We start from the raw sequence: 7452 nt of genomic DNA, 5'->3' as shown, positions 1-7452 counted from the left end.
GAATATGTTTTCTGAGTAAGATCAATTTGTGTTTGACAGAAACTGCCCGTCGGCACGGCAGTGTGTGTCTGTTTGAGTTTGAGATCAGTGTATCTGAAGTCTTATTATGCTCGGACAACTTATTTATGTTCGGCCTCGTCGCAGTTTCACTCGATCTCAACCATTCAACCCGGCTGATCTGTGTGTGTGTGTGTGTGGGTGTGTGTGTGTGTGTTTGTGTGTGTGTGTGTGTGTTTGTGTGTCTTTGTGTGTTTGTGTGTGTCTGTATGTCTGTCTTTGTATCAGTTTGTGTGTGTCTGTGTAAGTTTGTGTCTGTATGTATATCTCAAAGGAGTCCTTCTAACCCCATCTGTACCGAGAGTGAACTCTGCCTCACGTGTTTACCATGTTGAACAAGAGACACGGTATAAATATAATAAAGTAGTTGTTGACAGACATCCAGCAGCACTCACATTAATCCAGTTTGTCAGGTTGTAATCAATTCAAATGAGTTTCTGAGGATTCTCCTAAGCTGCTGAACCCAAATGACACAACGCAATGACTTATCGATGCTTCAGCACCGATTACCTCAGACAACATCTCATCTTGTTTGGACTCTTTTTTCTTTTTTTTTTTTTACCTTGGATGGATATCTAATTTTCCTCCAGGGCCCTGCAGTGATCATTGCTTATAGGTTTAAAGGGTAACTTGGATTGCCTTTTAACTTGGGACCTTTTTCTTGTGTCTTTATGTCTTGGTGACACAATCTTTGACGTTTGATCCAGTATTAAGCAAAGCCGCCGAAAAAGCTGCAATGTAACGTCAGTGGATGCACCTTCAGAAAGCGTCCGCTAATAGTTCTGTTGTTGCCGCTGACAGACTCAAATTATTATTCTATGTATCTGACAACATTATAGAAAGGATCCCTACAGAGAGAGACCTTTTAGTTAAAGAATAAGATCCTTTTAATTTAACCAGAAAAAGGTCTGAAAGCTCCATCCCAAAACCCACCAGAACCCCATGTAAATAATCTGTACTTTATTATCGTAAAACACACTTCATTCAGAGTCAACAGAAACAAAATTAACAAAAACTACCAAAAGCCATCTTGGTTCATCTTTCCACTGCTTCAACAATCACCTCTCTGGTTTGATTGAAATTAACTCTTAATTCACCCATTTACATGTGGATATATGCTGGCTCTACAAACTCTAAAAGTAGTGATTATTTACATGGAGTCTGGTTGACATATGCTGACTCTATACATGCTAAAAGTAGTGATTATTTACATGGAGTCTGGTGGAGATATGCTGGGCCTGTACACGCTAAAAGTAGTGATTATTTACATGGAGTCTGGTGGAGATATGCTGGGCCTGTACACGCTAAAAGTAGTGATTATTTACATGGAGTCTGGTGGAGATAAACTGGGCCTGCACACTGTAAAACTACTGATTATTTATACGGAGTCTGGTGGGTTTTGGTAATGGTAATCACGGGGCTTTGAATTGATTCATTAATAATTCTATTTGCTAATTTCCTCATTCTGCCTATAAATGATGAATTAATACTTTTGACAGTTACCTTTTTAATCTGTTGATTAAAATGCGAAGTAAAAAATGCCAGTTATAATTGCTTTTTTTCTTAAAATTATCAGTTAATTAATTTATTACAATTTACGTTGTGATTATTCCAAGAGTCAGGAACGCTGGAAACTCTTGAGATAGTAACTTCAGCGAGGAAAAATGTGATGTGAAACTTGAACAGGATGTCACCATCTTATAAAAGTCATGAAGCCTTTTTTAATGCAGCGTGCACAGCTGTAATCAGATTGGAGCGAATGGTAAATGGATGGAGGCTCCTGTCTGCTAATAACATGTTCCAGCATGTTAATCAAATAACATACTATCACTTCACCAGCTGGAGCCAGAGGGGGACATTACATGTACGTTTCGCTAGGTAATTTCCCCTCTTATCTGTCTACATTAGGATTACACGGATAACAGATGTTCACCCATCTCAGCTATTAAAAATCCTGAGGTTTTTTTTTACCCGCTATCATCACACTTAATTCCCTTTTTCATTCCCTTTTATTTTTTTATTTTAATTTACATAGGTGGACCGTTCCATGCAGCAGGTTGTGAAAAATGAAAATGGAACTCATGAGCAGAAAATGTAACGTTTGGCTGTACTTTCAGACAAAAGAAGGCGATTCAAGTTTGTTTGTTTTATTCGGATCCCCATTAGCTTAGCATAAGCTAAAAGCTATTCTTTCTGGCGTCTTGCAATCTGTTCTTTTGACTTTTTATGGCATCACAACACAGACATAACATTTGAAAATACAAATCATAATTAAATCTTACAGTTAACCCAGTTAATAAAATAAAATAAAATAAATAAACTACTCCAAATCGATCTATTTTAAGTAGGGCTGGGCAAGTTAACGCGTTATTATTGCGTAAACTAATTATTTAATTAACGCAGACAATTTTTGTGTTGCGCGTTAACGCAGTTTTTGTTATTTCTTTATTATTGTAAAAGTTTGTTGCTCACAGGCTTTGTAAGATCTGAGACAGTGACCAATGACTGATGTCTCATTAAAGCATGTATTACATCTCGTCATACGTCTCCTGTCCTCATGTTTTAATTAGGCATACATATTCAGACGGGACATTTGACCCCCGCAGAGATCATTATTCAATATCACAATATCGCGTCATTATTTTATATCTGACCTGCGGCCTTTTGATTTCATAATAACTGCAGAGCCCTCTTCTGGGAGTGTAACTGTGACACTAGGTTGTGTAAAGTATTAAGATTTAGTCTTAATAAAGATGAATGAAGTATAAAAGTATAATGTAGTCACTTTTTTTCACTCATGTTATCTATATAGAAATAAATTGCAATATCCAGCCTCCAGAAGAAGTAGGGGAGTTATAATAATAACACGAGAATGAAGTGATAATATTATTTACACTAAAGCACGATGTAAAGACAATAAAGTTATTAAATTACAAAGGTTTCTTTGATTCAATTACATTTCTTATGTCCCAAGGCTTGGACACTGAGGACAAGCCTGTCTCTCTCAGAGAGAGACAGAGAATTTTTTTTTTTTGATTTTTCAAAAAAACTTTATTTTACCAAATCAACACCACAAGTACTTCATCAATAATAAATAGAGCCATAAGAAATCTTTGCACATCAACAAAACGGAAATTTACAAAACAGTCATCCACATGTCTACCTGAACACACCGTTAAACACCAAACCTCCTCCTATAGCGGAGCATAAGGCGTCCTTATAACACCACCGGTTCCTAAACACGTCAATGTCATTCATAGCTTTATAAAATCTAAAATCAACCCAGACCCTGGCTTTTACCAGAGAAATGAAAACAGGAAGTGCTTTCTGTCCCGACCTGTCCTCCACTCTATGCTTCCTGCTGCTATAGATGGACATCTTGGCCTCTCCACCAATCAGATTAAGCACCTGCCAGCTAGACGCACCCGCTTGTCTATAGCCTGCTCCAAAAATGAAAGCAACTGCAGACCACAACACACCAAAGCTCAGAAAAACAGTCTTCAGCACCTTGAACAGCGGCCAGAGTCTCCGGCATTCGTAAAAGCAGTGAAACACCGTCTCTACATGTCCACAGAATGGACATCCATTCAAAGTCATTGGGTTGAGAACAGAAACGAAAGCATTCACAGCGATGGCGCCATGTAAAATCATCCACTGTAGATCCCCAGTCCTCTTCGGCAGAGGGGATTTATACAGAACCCAGAAGGCAGGTTTAACACCACTGTCCACTCCCAGTCTCTGTCTCCACACCGTGTCCACTCTACCGTCCAGTTTATACCTGTTCAGGTATTTCACACAACACCTGTACACACCCTTCCCTGTGACAGTATACAAGTCCACAACCTTAGAGTCTGTCACAGTTAAAAAATCCCCAGAAAATCCATCCAGTTTAGGAACAAATCCCAACTCTGGAAAAGGATCGCTCTTATCAGGACTGTCGACCCCAGCACAGTAATCCAGGAGTATCTGACGTTCTCCCACCGTCAGTCTCTCAGTCCACCTCCGTAAAAGAGTCCTGGTCTGGCGAAGAGACCTCTGCCCCAGAAGAGAAGCCACAGCCGATGTATCAGTCAGCCCCGACCCTGCCACCTCCACAATTCTTCTCAGGGTGACCGCTCCAGCAGTGCATAGCATGTTGGTGAGGCCCGGTGTTCCGCAGTCCTGAACGTCCATCCTGGCCCCATGGCTGACGGGCTCCTCCAACAGCCAGTGCAGAGAGCACGTAGGCTCAAGTCTCTTCCACTCAAAAAAGTTCCAAACCTTAAAAAGCAACTGATAAAAAGGAGATAACCCACAAAATTTCATAAACTTAAAACCCATTAAAAACAGAGCGGTGTCTAACCCCAGACCAGCCGTCCGCCCAGACCAGCCGTCCGTCTTAACAAACTACTTGTCACATCTCTCCAAACCAAGTCTTGTGGACCCATGAGATATTTACAAACAAACTGCAACCTGAAAGTTGCCACCCTACTTTCTACATGTGCTAGGCCGTGCCCACCCTCCTCCTTTGGTAAAAATAAAACACCCTGAGACACCCAATGTAACTTGTCCCAAAAGAAATCCACCAACAAGGCTTGCACCCTTTGAATGAGCCCTTTTGGGTGCTCCATACAAGCCACAGAGCAGACGCCACCAGGTTATTAATATTCAACGCTCTACCTCTAAACGACAGTTGAGGTTTCCACACACATTTCCACTTACTCAGTCGTCCTTTCACCTTTTCTACTACTCCCTCCCAGTTCTTGTTGACTACAGTCTCATTTCCAAGGTACACACCCAGATATTTAACACCATCTTTCTTCCGCACCAGACCTCCTGGAAGGCTGGGCAGACCCCCCGTCCAACTCCCAACTGCTAGCGCTTCACTTTTACCCCAATTAACCCTAGCGGCTGATACCGTCCCAAAATCCTCGACAATAGAATGCAATGTGTTCACAGCTCCCTGATTTCCAACAAAAACAATAACATTGTCTGAATACACAGAGCGAGTACAACATTGCAGAGAGAGGACAGCCCTGCCTCACCCCCCTACACACCTTGAAAGGGGCACTCAGGCCGCCATTGATTTTCAACACACTCTCAATGTCATGGTACAAAACCTTGATCATAGCTATAAGACACGGACTGAGGCCGAAAACTTCCAGAATCTTCCAGAGATAGAGGTGCTAAACCCGGTCAAAAGCCTTTTCCTGATCCAAGGAAATAAGACCAGTGTCAATACCCAAAGAACCAGAGACGTCCAAAATATCTGTAATTAAGGACACATTGTCAAGGATGGACCTACCAGGCACACAATATGTCTGGTCCACATGGGTCACCATCTCCATCACACCTCTCAGTCTGTTGGCCAAAGCCTTTGACAGGATCTTATAGTCCGTGCAAAGAAGAGACAGGGGACGCCAGTTCCCAATCTCTTGCGGATCCCCTTTCTTGGGTAAGAGAGTTATTAAATGTAAATGTAAATGTGCTGTATTTATATAGCGCTTTTCCAGTCTTAACGACTGCTCAAAGCGCTTTTTACATCAACAGGATACATTCACCAATAACACACATTCATACACTGTGGCCGGGGCTGCCGTACAAGGTGCCACCTGCTCATCAGATAAACACTCACACACATTCACACTCCGATGCGCAGCACCGGGGCCAACTCGGGGTTCAGTGTCTTGCCCAAGGACACTTTGACAATGACTGCAGGGGCGGGGATTAAACCGTCAACCTTCCGATTGGCAGGCAGCCGCTCTACCACTGAGCCACAGCCGCCCATTACCGCCCTCCTGCAGCTCGTTGGCAGCAACATATCAAGAAAACTCTCGTTAAAAACTGACAACAGATCTCCACCCAAGTCTCTCCAGAACTCCCTGTAGAACTCCACCGGGATCCCATTAATGCTGGGTGCCTTGCCCCCCTCCATACTTTGCAGGGCCATGTACAGCTACTGCAGAGCCAGAGGTTCTTCAAGCTCAATGTTCACGTCCGCCGGGACTTTTGGCAAACCTGCAGAGAAGGACTCAAACAGCTCTACATCGTCTCTGTACTCACTGCTGTAAAGTCCAGAGTAAAAATCCACAGGCACGCCTCCTGATCTCCCCCGGCTCTCTGGGTTCTCGTCCAGTAGTAGAACGTAGAGCATGAATAGCTCTGCTCTGCCCATTTTTCTTCTCCAGCCCAAAGAAAAAACTAGTCGGTGCATCCATAAGCTTCACAGTCTGAAACCGGGACTGGACCAATGCCCCTTGAACCCTGGTGCCTAGTAGGTCCTTAAGGGCAGACTTTTTCGATTGGAGATCTTCAACATGACCCCTAATTCCAGTGGAATCTACCGAAGTTTGCAATTCCACAACTTCAATCTCCAAATCTCTCATTGACCCGGTGATGTCCCTCGTGACATTGAGAGTGTATTGCTGACAGAGCTGTCGTATCTCTACTTTCCCGCAATCCCACCACTGCCTCAGAGAGGTAATATCTGGTTTCCTGGTGGCATAAATACTCCAGAAAAACCTAAACACACTCTTAAAATTAACATTGCTCAACAGTGTAGCATTAAAATGCCAAAAAGCACTTTTAGGTTTGATATGGGAAATCAACACATTGCACATCACCAAGGAATGATCACTAAAACCAACAGGAACCATCCAGCATCGTTGGAAAATATTAAAGATGATGTTTAAAACAATAAAAACGGTCCAGCCTAGCCAGGGAGATGTTATTCCCCCTGGTGTGAGCCCGGGTATACTGCCTGACCCCCCCATACATCCTCCTACACACATCCACCAGGTCATGTGTACCCAGGAAGTGTCTCAGTTCTCTCTGGGACGGACCGTGAGGTTCTGAATGATTCCTGTCCAAATGATCATTTTCTGTGCAATTAAAATCCCCCCACAAAATTAAAGAGTCCACATTCTTAACAGCACTTAAAGTAGAGTTTAAAACCCGTAAAAAAACCACCCTCTCAGGGCCCGTAGGTGGAGCATAAAAAAAACAACTTTAAAATGCTCAAACATTGCTGTCACCACCAGCAGCCTGCCCTCCACCACCGGCTCCACCTCAATAGAGACTGGTGTAAAACTCTTTGAAAAGAGGATGCCGACCCCCCCACTGGTCAAGCTCCTATGGCTCAGCACCACCTCCCCTTCCCACTCCCTCCTCCACTCAGCCTCATTGCTGCAGTCAGCGTGCGTTTCTTGTTAAAATAAAACATTGATGTGTTTCAGTCGTACAGTTTCATTAATACTTTCCCGTCCATGTACATCTCTGGTTCCATTAACATTTGTCCAACTTTCTTTATTGCATTTCACAACTTGATACACATCAATTATTAGTACAATGAAAACACAGTAGTTATATAGAAAAAAAAAGAAGTACAAGCTGATTTCTCCCAGAACCCAACCCACC

Source organism: Etheostoma cragini, chromosome 11, assembly GCF_013103735.1.
Source record: "Etheostoma cragini isolate CJK2018 chromosome 11, CSU_Ecrag_1.0, whole genome shotgun sequence".
Taxonomy (NCBI): Eukaryota; Metazoa; Chordata; class Actinopteri; order Perciformes; family Percidae; genus Etheostoma; species Etheostoma cragini.
This window is presented reverse-complemented; position numbering follows the sequence as displayed.